The 12916-nt window shown below is 41.7% G+C and overlaps 1 protein-coding gene across 1 annotated transcript in view; it reads right to left on the bottom strand.

Annotated features, from left to right (window-relative positions):
• LAMA1 (laminin subunit alpha 1) overlaps positions 1 to 12916 on the bottom strand; it is a 172319-nt gene that overhangs the window by 117239 nt on the left and 42164 nt on the right. The gene's annotated exons all lie outside the window — the stretch shown is intronic.

Below are 12916 nucleotides of genomic sequence, written 5' to 3'. Positions count from 1 at the left end.
TCCGCAGGCTCTCAGGGAATCTACAGGGCTCGATACCAGACACGACTCCCTCTGAAAATTCTCCATAGAAGAACCTACCTGCCCCCATGGGGGTAACTGAACAGTGAATGAAGGCATGTTTTCTCTCTTGCATGAAGGAAATGAACTTTTCCCAGACAAAAGAGATTTAGATGAACAGTTAAGTGCATTTGATAAATAATATTGCTCAATTATCCCTGTGAAAGTGGCGATTTTGTGCTAAGCTTTATGTCTCATGAAATTATTAGAGAATGAAATGTAAAATGACCATTTGAATTAATACTTACTACTCATGAATAAAGAAGCAGTTATTTAATAGGAAGCTAATTACTAACGCAGATATGGCTCACTTCCAGTTTTATAGTGTGTCAATCACCAAAGCACTTCAGTCAATCGATCAGCACGTGAAGTGGCAACAAAAACTAGGAAAAACAGAGATGCTAGGGAGCTGAGAGGGAAGGAAGGATGCCTGGATACACATTTTAAATACAGTTCTCAGAGCAATTACTTGAAATGTCATTTATATTACATTTCAGTTGGCAGTTTTAACTGTTATCTCCTCATTTTAGGAGCAGTATACTCAATTAACAGACCAAAAAAACCCAGCTTCATAAATGAGAAGAACATTTTAGAATAAAACATGATTTGTTTCTCTTTAAATTTGGTGCTGCCATTAGATGTGCAAAATAAACATGTCCCAAAATTAAAACAAAACAAAACATGTCCTTGTCCAGTAACTTTTCTCTTTTTTCCTCATTTTCTTTTGGCTTTTTGTTTTGATTAGGGGAGGAGGGACAGGCTGCCAATAGTGATAAATTTAGATCAAGCAGATTTCTTTCCTTAAAATTCTTAAAATTCATGTCTCGGACAGGACAATCCAGGAATGCTCCCTTCAGAACTATGCTGAGATACTTAAAGTGGACGTTGAAGAAAAGTCAAAGTAAGAATGACGATTGCTGACAAATAGAGGGCACAGAGATACGAGCCCATTTAAAACGTAAATAGTAACCCATGATAGTAATCTGGAGATAGGAAAGGAATACTTCAAATACCCATCAGAAGCAGTTTCGCCTTCTATCAGTTAGAAAAGCGATTTCAGAAGGAGCCCACCCACAAGCTGACCCATGGTCCAGGTGCCACCGTTTCCATTTGAGGGTGACTAATAGAATTGTTGTTTTAAAAAGCATGCAGGCTGGGGGTGGCGGCTCACGCCTGTAATCCCAGCACTTTGGGAGGCCAAGGTGGGCAGACTGCTTGAGCCCAGGAATTTGAGACCAGCCTGGGCAGCATGGCAAAACCTTGTCTCTGCAAAAACTACAAAAAAAAAATCATCCAGGCATGGTGGCGCATGCCTATAGTCCCAGTCATGGAGAGGCTGAAGTGGGAGGATCACTTGAGCCTGGGGAGTCAAGGCTGCTGTGAGCCATGATGGTGTCGCTGCACTCCAGCCTGGGTGACAGAGCGAGACATCCCCCACAAAAGGTGCTGAACCGCTTTATCTAAGAAACAGAACAGACAAGTAAGAGGTTGGTTTCCATTCCTAGTCTCGATGTATTTCTCCCTATAATTGTTCCTATTGCTCAAGCTGACCAAGTGTTCTTGGCGATTTTGCTAAATTTGTGGAAAATTAGCTGGAACTACCTCAAAACCACAGCCAGACATGTCACCAAATGCTCTTGGTGGGGATCTTCATTTATTTTCCCCACCTTGTAAGATCCACGTGACAGCCAAGTGCCCCTAGAATGATATAAACCCACTTGTGAAATGCAGTTATAGGCCATTCTCAGACCTGAGAAATCCAAAAAGCACCTTTTCTAGTCCCCAACTCCTAACCATTCCCTTGGCCGGAACTATTGAGTTTTCACCTAGGAGTATCTTCGCCTTTGAAATCACACTAGGCTTTTCTCCAAAATGCAGTTCCCCACTTGTTCGTGTTGGGACGGCGGTGGCAATGAATGGCATCCCTTCCTTCCTCTTCTGGCTGTGGAAGTAGGCTCAGAAATCTGTCATGAAGATTGGAAAAAGCAGTTTGCAATATTCCAGAAAAAAGCAAACCGGAGGATGTGGTGTAGATGGGCGCAGCAGAGGCCTGCTCAACACACTCCCTCCTGCGTCACAGCCTGAGCGGGTGCTTGTGGATCCACCCTGGAAGCTCTGTCCTGTGGGCCAGAACCTGTGCATCAGAGAACAGCCTGCACAGGAAAAGAAGAGCGCACACATGCCCTGGGGGAGAGAGTCAGCTGTCCCCGAGTGAGGACAATGACTGCTCCTCCCTTGAGGACAGGTAGGGGAGGGGTGAGCAAAGGAACACTCCACAGGGACACAGGAGACTGGGGACAAGGGACACCCACTAACAATTTTTCACTGCAGCTTCGTCCAGTCATCATTAACTGAGCATCTGCTTTGTCACAGGGACTACGCCAGGTGCCACAAATATGGCAGCGGATGGAAGGTCTATGTGACCCAATGGTGGGAAAGCCAGAGGCTGACCAAGTCACCAGGGAGAAGGGCGGAGGCTACGAGAGTGTCTGGGTGTCGTGGGAAGACCCATTAAGTCTGGAGAAGGCAGATAGTCAGGGAAGGCTTCCCTGAAGGTATCTCTGAAGCCAGATGGGAGATGTCCAGGTAACTGGAGCAAAGGTAAAGAAGGACAGAGTGGAACCCTGAGGGCAGAGCACAGAGGAAGGAGTGCAGAGACGGCAGGAGAGAGCCAGCGTGGGCCTGGTCAGGGCCATGGGCCAGCACACAGATCTTTGTGCGCCGTGGTAAAACCCTTAGACCATCCCAGGACCTGAACCCAAGGAGCTACGGGGTCACCAGGGCTGAAGGTCACAGAATTGGATGTTGGTGCCTGGAAATCATGAGAGATGGTGGTGCTGACTGTAAACACCAAGAGACAAGAGCAGAGATAAAAGAATGGGTCTTACGGGGTTTTCTAAAAGGTCGAAACGTGAGTGAGAAGGAAAACACAAAGAGGCCAAGCAGGGCCTTCCAGCTCTGATCAGATCCCTCTCTCCACTGTAGGAAGAGTGCAGAGTTCTCTCCCACGTGGCCTCAAAGCCCACACCTCCCCCCTCTTGCCTCCGTCCCAGAGAATTTCTGGCTAAAAACTCAACTTCTTTTCACCTCTTCTCCTAGTCCTCACATTGACCTGCTTTTGCCCCAGTTGATGGAGCGATGGTGAAGAGCTTACAGCTTGCATCCCTTCTTCTCATGCCTTATTATGAGAAAACACACGGGTATCACACCCAATGACAGTAAAAGGGGCCCTTAATCATTAAGCCTCGAAAATCCAACAGGTGATACTGCCCAGAAAAGCTGTGCAAATCCGTACTTAACGAACTCCATTAAACATTAACCTGTTAGTTATACATTTACAACACCCAGAAACAATAATTATGTGTTCTTTCCTTCGGGCACTAAATCCAGCTGAATCGTTGATAGTTTCAGCACCAGAGAGATGAGAAAGTATTATTTTGTGTGTGTGTGTAAAATTTCACTTTTTATATGGATCTTTGGTCTATACTCTACTTGAAGATTCTCCTTTTTCTTTAGACACATCTGACTTCATTGAGTATCTACCTGACAAATCATCATATTTAAAGCTTATTTTTAAAAGAGAATATCCAAATATGTAGGATACATAATATATAGGAAGGCTTTTGTTTATTTTTTTAAAACATGCAGTGGGAATGTAAAATGGTGCGGGTACTACGGAAAACAGTACAGTGGCTCCTCAAAAAATTAAGCATAGAATTACAATATGATGCAGAAATTCCTCTTCCAGGTATACATCCAGAAGAATGGAAAGCAGGGACTCAAACACACATACACACCAATGTTCACAGCAGCATTATTCACAATAGCTAAAAGGCGGAAACAGCCCAAGTATCCATCAATGGATGGATGGCTGAACGAAGTGTGGTCTATGCATACAATGGAATATTATTCAGTCTTAAAAAGAAAGGACATTGTAATACATGCTACAACATAGATAAACCTTGAGGACATTATGTACGCTAAGTGAAATAAGCCAGACAAAAGGACAAACAGAGTACGATTCCACTTATGTAAGCTTGATTACCCAGAGTAATCAAATTCAGAGACAAAAGATGAATGGAGGCTACCCGGGGCTGGGGGAAGACAGGAACGTGGAGTTGGTGTTTAAGGGGTAAAGAGTTTCCATTTGGGAAGATGAAAAAGTTCTGGGGATGGATGGTGGTGATGGTTGCACAATGTACTTAATGTCACCGAACTGCACACTTAAAAATGGTTAAAATGGCTCCCACGGCAGCCTCAAGTGCCCCGTCCCATCTGGCTCCCCCTGCTGATGTCTATTGTTATCTTCTCTCCTGTCCTTGTGTTGAAGGCAAGAAACGAGGTGTCAAGCCCCCATTCCCTCCCTACTGTGACAGCAGGGTTGGATGTTGTGTATTGTAAATTTTTTTTTGTTTATTTTGTTCTGAAATTAAAGTATGCAAAATAAAGAATATGCCATTTTTATACAAAAAAAAGGTTACAATGGCAAATTTTATGTTATGCATATTTTACAACACCACCCCCTCCAAAAAAAAAGAGATGAAAAGTGAATGGTATGAAGCTTCAACCTTGTGAAAGACTGAGCTGTCTAAGTTGCAAATGAGTAGGAATGTAGTATTTCTCGGCAGGGGCCAACTCCATAGAAACCAATTAAGTCAGGGGAGGTCAAGCAAACAGCTCCGAGGGGATGTTTGAAATCTTATCTTTCTCATGACCTGATTTCGGTCACATTCTTTCTGAGCTCTGGCAAGGCATGATGATACTTCACAAAATACAAAATCAGAGCCCCAAACTCAGGGCTTTACAGTGAAAGACCCACTGTTTACACAATGCTTTCTCCTTGGTGGCATTTCCTGAACAGCACAGTGACCTCAGGCAGCCCCATTTCTTGCCTGGCTCAGTCTATAAGACTGATACAAGACTGGATAAAGTTGTAAATGATCCTAAATATTGTTCATCCCAATGGAGACCTACTAAGTGGTTATTTAACTGGCATTTTTTTGTGCTTCTGTCATATGAAGAACACAGATAAATGTCTTCTGATTACATACCATTAAATAGTAGGTAAAGTAAACATTCTTAAATTATATTGACAATTCTCATGATAGTCTTGTAAATACTATGGAGGAAAAGGTCTTAGAAACTGTTGAAACTGCACTGGATCAGTCACTTGCTCTTCAAAGGGTGATAAAGAATAGCCAAGGCCAGGCGCGGTGGCTTACGCCTGTAATCCCAGCACCTTGGAGGGCCAAGGCGGGTGGATCACAAGGTCAGGAGATCAAGACCATCCTGGCTAACAGGGTGAAACCTCGTCTCTACTAAAAATACAAAAAAATTAGCCAGGTATGGTGGCACACACCTGTAGTCCCAGCTACTCAGGAGGCTGAGGCAGGAGAATCTCTTGAACTCAGGAAGCGGAGGTTGCAGTGAGCTGAGATGGCACCACTGCGCTCCAACGCGGGTGACAGAGCAAGACTTTGTCTCAAAAAAAAAAAAAAAAAACACTAGCCAAAATTTGATCCAAAAACTCCTGTACAGAAGGGTGTGGGGGAATTCTCTGTACTTCCCATTCAATTTTTCTGTAAACCTAAAACTTCTCTAAAAAATAGTCTATAATTTTTTTAAAACACAGAAACAAACAATTACACGTTCTAATAATTCTCAACTGATAAGAAAGCTTATGTGGGCCAGGTGCGGTGGCTCACACCTGTAATCTCAGCACTTTGGGAGGCCAAGGTGGGTGAATCACTTGAGGCCAGGAGTTCGAGACCAGCCTGGGCAGCATGGCAAAACCTCATCTCTACTAGAATTCAAAAATTAGCCAGGTGTGGTGCATGCACCTGTAGTCCCAGCTACTCGGGAGGCTGAGGCACAAGAATGACTGGAACTGAGGAGGCAGAGGTTGCAGTGAGCCGAGATCACACCATTGCACTCCAGCCTGGGTGACAAAGTGAGACTCTGTCTCAAAAATCAGCCCAGTTGGCTGAACAGAAGCTAGTAAGTATAATAGTTTTAAAGCTTTACCAAATTTCCCAGGCTATCTCAGTTTGTACAGCTACGCCATCCAGCTAATTATTTGCAGGTTTAAATATGACCTCACCGTTTTCCCAGGTTCATTTCCGAAACGGACAGGCCAGAGCGAGTCAGTGCTTTCTAAGTGCCTGCATACAAATTGCAAAGAGACCACAGGTCTGAGGGGGTGCACTGGCATCAACAGGCAGCTGTCCCAGTCACTAAGAATTCTCCACCTTCATTGCACTTAGGCAGCCTGGTCATCTCACCAAAACCAGCACTTTCAGAGTTAGAATTCCACAATCACCAAAATCCCCTACAAAAAGGTAGTGATAGGTGAGTAATATATTTTTAATTTCCTATAGTCCAGAGAACTTTAAAACTACATTGAATGTTTTCCATGATTTAGGCTTAACATGACAAATCCAGAGGATGTATTCTCTACATCCCAGTGCATATTCGTGAGTGATGTGGATACAAATCGACACATTCTTCAGATTTTTCATGTACATATAAGATGAAATAATGAATAGGAAAGCACTTTATAAAATGCACAATACAGAGGTAAGGTTCAGATTTTTAATCAATTTCCCCATGTGCCATAGTTATTCTTGCGACAACTGGCACTTCTCAAAATAATGAGACTTAGAGTCAAATCAGTTTTTTCTCTATGGTTAGAATATGACTTGAAAAGTCTGTCCAGCCTCTGTTATTGATATTCAATATCTAAAAATGTCACCACCGTGTTATAGCAATTTGGCTGCCTCAATGGATTAATAATCATAAAATTTACACATGTGAAGATAATAAACCAAACATTGTTTAAGCATCTTATTTTAGCTTAGTGCTCCCAAAGATATGTCCAGTACAGTGACCTAATGTAACAACTCATTATAAACAAATAAATTCTCTGCTATTCAATTAGCAAAGGACAAAAAAAAATAAGAAAATAAAATTCTGATCTCCGTACTGCCAAGGAATTGTGGGACACACTTTGTCACTGTTACTGAGCAGATAAGTCGAGCAATGTTTTTGAAAAAAATAAGGCAATAAAGATCACATTTTTAAAAATGTAAGCATTTAACCAAATAATCTAATTTTTTGGAATCGACACTAAAAAATAAATTACCATAACAGCCATAAAATATTCAAATGTTTGTTGTGGCATAACTTAGAATAGCCCCAAATTGGAAACACCTTAAGTGTCTCCCAGTGGGAACAGGTTAAATGAATTATTGTGTAGCCAAATGATAGAATATCATTCTGCCATTAAAAACTATTACAGGCATTTTGCTGGTCGCTATGAAGAAGAAACTGGTACCACCTGGCTCTCCTTCAGTGAACAGCTAGAACTCTGGACACAGGATGTAAAGAATGAGTTTCAAATATTGGACAGCAGGCAGCGCGGGAAAGTGACTCCCGGGAGAAGAGCCCAGGATTGCTTTGCTTTCTGACTAGAGGCACTTTCTGGACTGTGCTTTGTCAATGTTTTATAAAGTTAAATATACATATATCTTGTGGCCAGTTCCACTCCTAGAGAAATGAAAACATCCAGAAAGATTTGTAAGAATGTCCGCAGCAGCATGTTTACAATAGACAAAAACTGGAAATACCCAGCAAGACAGTGGATAAATAAATGTTGGTATATCCACAAAGTGAAATACTACACAGAAATGAATGGAACAAGCCACTCATACAAGCAACGGCATGTGAATCTGACAGACCTCATGCTCGGAGAAAGAAGCCAGACACAAAAAAGACAACACTGTGATTCCATTGATAAGAAGTCATCTCACAGGCAAAAAAAATTTAGGACAGCGGTTCCTCTGGCTGCTGGGAGGGAGGAGAGCAAGTGGGGAATTGGCTGGGAAGCGGGTGGGGGAACCTTTTGGGGTGATGGAAACGTTCTATATCTTGACAAGGGGATGGCTTATACAAGTGTCTGTATTTATCAAAACTCACCCAACTATACATCCAAGATCTGTGCATTTCACTATATGTCAATTATATCCCAATAAACAGAAAAAAACAAAAACAAAAAACAAAAAACGAAAGGAAATGTTTATTCTAGGACTGAACGTACTATGTCAGCTCCACAGACACGCCAGGTTTTCTAATTTCCAGGTCTTTCCCACCCTACTCTTTCCTGCTGCTTCCTTCTGTATTCCCTCCTCCCTTCCTCCAGTGGGTCCTTTTTGCATTGTTTCTTTTTTTGGTCTTTTTTTTTTTTTTTTTTTTTGAGACGGTGTTTTGCTTTTGTTGCCCAGGCTGGAGTGCAATGGCGTGATCTCGGCTCACCGCAACCTCCACCCTCCGGGTTCAACTGATTCTCCTGACTCAGCCTCCTGAGTAGCTGGGATTACAGGTATGTGCCACCATGCTTGGCTAATTTTGTATTTTTAGTAGAGACAGGGTTTCCCCATGTTGGTCAGACTGGTCTCGAACTCCCGACCTCAGGTGGTCTGCCTGCCTCAGCCTCCCAAAATGCTGGGATTACAGGCATGAGACACCACTCCTAGCCCGCATTGTTTCTTTGAACTGCTAAGTGGTCCTTCCTATGTGTTCTCTGTGTGCTCCCAGCCCCTGCACACTCTGCGCCACTCAGTAGAAGCCTATTTTTCCCCACCAGACCAGAAGGCCCTTGAGACCTGGGGCCTGCCTTAAACACGCAATGAAAGTGACCTGCTCATCACTGCTAATAGCCGACGTAGTGAAGGAACCGACCATGTGTTGTGCACTTTCTCTGCACTAAGGGCTTAACGTGGATCTGATCATTGTCTTGTTCATCGACGAATCCTGAGATCCCAGTATGCACAAGGCAGAGATTCCGTGATTTCTTAAATATATTCAGTGTTCTCAGATATGATGCAATGGAGCAAAAGGTCACCCCTGGTTGTAAGAATCACAGGGGATTTTTTAAAATAACTTTTTTCTTACATTTTTCTACAGTTTAAAAAGTTTCTGCTATTATATGTTACCAGTACATCAAAATAAAGGAAGTTCTGTGTAGAGAAAAGGTCCACTGAAGACATTAAAAACACAAGAGATATTTTGAGATCTAGCTGAGGTTTTTATAAGCCATTTTTTAAAAAATGTTGTTACAGCTCTGTTTTTAAAGATGGAAATGCTACAATCTGAGTAGAAGCTAAGTCAATACATAAAAAGAAAAGAAAAAGCTAGAATGGACACCAAACTGCACTATATTTTTCAAAGAAAAATTTCTTGAGAAATTAAAACTTATCCCTTTTTTTTTCAGCTTCAATATAACAGGAAGAAATAATTTCAGAACGGACTTCCCTCTTTTCCCATAAATATACAAAAATCTTTACTTTGATGCCAAAACAGTTGGGGATATGAAAAGCATATTGTGATCCAATCCTGCAAAACCGTCTTCACGGATTTCCCTGAATCCTCCCAGGCCCAATGCAAGAAGTCCTGCTGGGTAGAAACACTGAAAGTGTGCGGCCAAACCTTGGCAACTCAAAATCTAAAGAGAACTGAGCTCTGCCAAATGGCAAAATGGTTATCCTGGACTATCTGGCAACCCCCACCAATAATACATAAGTGAGAAAGCTTAAATACAAATCTTAACACGAAACAAAACTCCATCTTGTTCCTAAGCCTGGCCTCAATTGTTTTCACTTATTCAGCTCACTTACTGTGAAAAGAACAGTATCTGCATTCCTGTTCGGTTCCTATAAGCTCTTCACCTCACCTAAAGACAGGGGTGCGGCCCCTACAAGATAAGATATGCAAGGCTGCAAAGATTAAAGCCTTCCAGAGAAAGACCCTTTCAGAAGGCTAAGGTAGTAGTAGTTTTAAAACAGGCCTCAAATTCTTCACCCCTCCTCCGGTTGATGGGTGAGGCTGGTCTATCTTTCCCAACTTGAATCTCCGCCAACCTGAGTGACCGGGTGTCTCATAGAGCACAGGGAAACTGGCACTGTGTGACTGGAGACCAGGTCTAAGAGGCGACACAACTGCTGCCTCCTGCCCCAAGCTGCCCTATAAGCCAGCTGCCTTAAGGCCGCCATGCTGTGAGGAAGCTCTGGCACCCATGTGGAAAGACCACACAGAGAAGCCCTGAACCCTCATGAACATAGCCTCCAGCTGCCCCAGGGACCTTCTCCCAGCTGCTCCAGCACCCTCTTCCCCAGGTTCCCCAAACCCCCTCTTCCAGCTGCCCCAGAGACCCTCTTCCCTAAGCTGCTCCAACTTTAGCCCCCATGGTCTGCAGCCTTAGACATACCCACTCAGGCCTTTCCGAAATCCTGACCCCACCGAAATCAGGAAAGGTATAAAATGAATGTTGCTGTTTTAAGCCATAAAGTTTCACAGTGATTTCTTCCACAACAGATAACTAGCAGAGAAGCTATGCATGAGAAAATAAAACGAGGTAATGAAAATGTGAAAACGAAAGAAAGACCTATTTCTGAGGTTAGCAGCTTCACAGAAAACATGACAACAAAGATAAAAATGTCTGAAGGGCAGGAATTTAGGGTGGCTTACTTCCAAATCATAATGATGAGCTTAAGATTTCTTCCAATCTATTTATTTTACCAAGCAAATCAAGAAACCTTAATATCTGAAATTGGTGGAGGCCAGTATGAAGTAATAGAAACTGGAATAGAATCATTAGAGTACAAACAAGCATACAGTAAAAGTAATTTTTATCTGAGTGCTTCTAGGAAGGGTTTCTGCCTAACCTCTTTTCAGGAACAGCCAAAATTCACTTGTAATGAGACGCTCCAAGTTACATGCAATTCTTGCAATAAAAATCTTTAAAGATTTTATCTTAAGAATGTGAAATTTGCCTATTTTCTTGTTGACCTTGTCGATGTGCTTAATAAACACTTTATATTTGAATGATATAATAATAAACCTCACCTAGTACTGGTCAATTTTTCAGAAATTTGGGGGAAAAAAACAACTGACATCTGAATTAATGAGGTTTTACAAAACCCAGCAAACAAGCAGCTCTTGTCTAAAGGTTTGCATAAAACAAAGGCCCCTCTGTGATTATGTTCCCACAACAAAGTGCTACTTCCTAATTAAACCTACACATAAAATAAAGCAGGGCTCCAAAAGGCAGCTTTATTTTCAATGCCATAGGGAACTTTCCTTCTTTACAAAACAGATCTTATCTTCTAAAAGACCATTATACATTTTTATTCACACATCTGACCCTCACTCCCAGTGAAATGTTCTCTGGGTTTAAAAGCTTTTTAAGGAAAAGAGAAGATACTGATTTATTTTCCTCCTTCTTCGTAAAAAAAAAAAAAAAAAAAAAAAAGGTTAGGTAGCACCCAATTCTATCAGCCACTGCAAAAGCATGAAGAAGTGTCAATACCCTACTGGATTCATGGGGGAGAGGACCCTACTGAGCAGGCAAACAGAAGAGGGAAGCGGATAGAATCTGAACACTCCCAACATCAGGAGAGAATTGCAAGAGCTCTTGCCAGTCTCCCCATAAAGTCAGAACAAAGGAAAACAATAATTGGAGACCAAAGACAAGGCGACAGCGTGGCATGGTGTAGAGGGAACCAGAGGTCCTGGTTTCCAGGCCTAGCCTGAGCACGTGCAGCTATAGACCCCGGGCAAGCCTGTGACCCGCTTGCTCTGTGCTGTGATTTTTTGTACCTGCAAAGAGGAGATCATTCACATTCCAGAACTGCTGGGAAAAGCAGATGAAATAATACGGATGAGGAAAAAAATGCTGAATAGTCTATAATTCATATCTATAAGTTCCTATATGTGTAGCTGTTAATAACATTCCTCTTTCAAAAGATGCTCAAAACAAAATTAACCATAAATTTGTCATATAAACCTCAAATGTGATTGATATTCACTGCATTATTTCATGGGTATATGTACGAAATGAACCTTTTTTCATCGATAGCTCAAGTTATCACCCATAACAGAAAAAGCACCAAAATGTTAGGCCTGAGGATTCTTGGGCAAATGATGGGTAAGCCATATATATAGAAACTATTAATGTAGCTTTAACAATTATTAATCTTGAGTTTTAGTTATACTGGGAAATGCTCATGATATAAAATTACATAAAACATTCAAACACGAATTTATATATCACATAATCTGTCTCAGCTGGACGGTCAGAGTGGTGCAATGATGCAGAGTCCAGGCTCTTAAGCTTCAGTGAGTCTCACCCTTGAGCAAGCCTCTTTAAACTCTCTAAGTCTCAGTTTTGTCATCTGTCTAAAGGGGATAATAACAGGAGCCAACTCATAGGCGATTATGAGAATTCAATGACATAATCCTCATCAAGTGCATAGCACAATGTCTGGCGCAGTAAGTATGTAATACATAATAGTACTGTCGTAGCATTATTAAATGCACAGAATTGTAGGCAAATGACACAGTCAATATTCCAAGATACCAATTAGCGATTGCTACAGGGTGAAGAGATGATGTGTTTCTGCCCGTTTACGCTTATCTGTATCTTCCATTTTTCTATGATGATTCCATCTTAATTTCCTAATCAGAAAAAACAGAGTAATTATTGACTTATGAATTTCTCAAAATCTGCATAACTGCACTCCTTAATCCTGTTAGCTAACTGTGATTAGATTCTATTAAGCCCTTGTTTAACATTTCCCTTGGTGATATCTGAAGATTCTTTGGGAATCTAAAGTAATTTGCGTATTAGAAATATGACAAAGGGAAAAAAACTCAGGTTTATTAAACATGAGGAGTTTGTTAGGTACTCTACATCCTTCACGCTATCACATTTCACTTTGTATATATCACCCTACCATACTTTATGCATCTCCACCAAATCACGCCACCAAAACCCAACAGTTAATACACAAATGGAACTGCTTCT

Source organism: Theropithecus gelada, chromosome 18 (genome assembly GCF_003255815.1).
Source record: "Theropithecus gelada isolate Dixy chromosome 18, Tgel_1.0, whole genome shotgun sequence".
Taxonomy (NCBI): Eukaryota; Metazoa; Chordata; class Mammalia; order Primates; family Cercopithecidae; genus Theropithecus; species Theropithecus gelada.
The sequence above is the reverse complement of the archived record's forward strand: the minus strand, read 5'-3'. Positions and strand labels throughout refer to the sequence as shown.